The sequence below is a fragment of the Penaeus monodon genome, chromosome 15, assembly GCF_015228065.2.
Source record: "Penaeus monodon isolate SGIC_2016 chromosome 15, NSTDA_Pmon_1, whole genome shotgun sequence".
Taxonomy (NCBI): domain Eukaryota; kingdom Metazoa; phylum Arthropoda; class Malacostraca; order Decapoda; family Penaeidae; genus Penaeus; species Penaeus monodon.
Genome location: NC_051400.1, coordinates 28,479,642 through 28,479,850, shown reverse-complemented (window position 1 = coordinate 28,479,850; position 209 = coordinate 28,479,642). Strand labels below are relative to the sequence as shown.

Here is a 209-nt window from a genome sequence, read left to right as displayed (position 1 = left end):
TTATCCTGTGTTAGAATGGAGCTACGTTAATAGCAAGTAAGTAGAGGAAGATTGAAAATGATTGTATCCAACATACGAATAATTTCAGACCATTGCTGCAGAGGCCTCCTTCTAATGTACAGGAACCGATAACTGATAAGGCACGGTATACATGTTCTTCCTTTCTGCTCTTTTTCAATCTTGACCTTGTCTTCTGTGGGAAAAAATGA

At 38.3% G+C, this 209-nt stretch overlaps 1 protein-coding gene across 1 annotated transcript in view; it reads right to left on the bottom strand.

Annotated features, from left to right (window-relative positions):
- The window catches only part of LOC119581910 (cytochrome P450 9e2-like), a gene marked incomplete in the record, with an annotated part of 8,641 nt that overhangs the window by 329 nt on the left and 8,103 nt on the right, over nt 1–209 (bottom strand). Inside the window, 1 exon segment of the mRNA XM_037930074.1 lies at nt 1–200.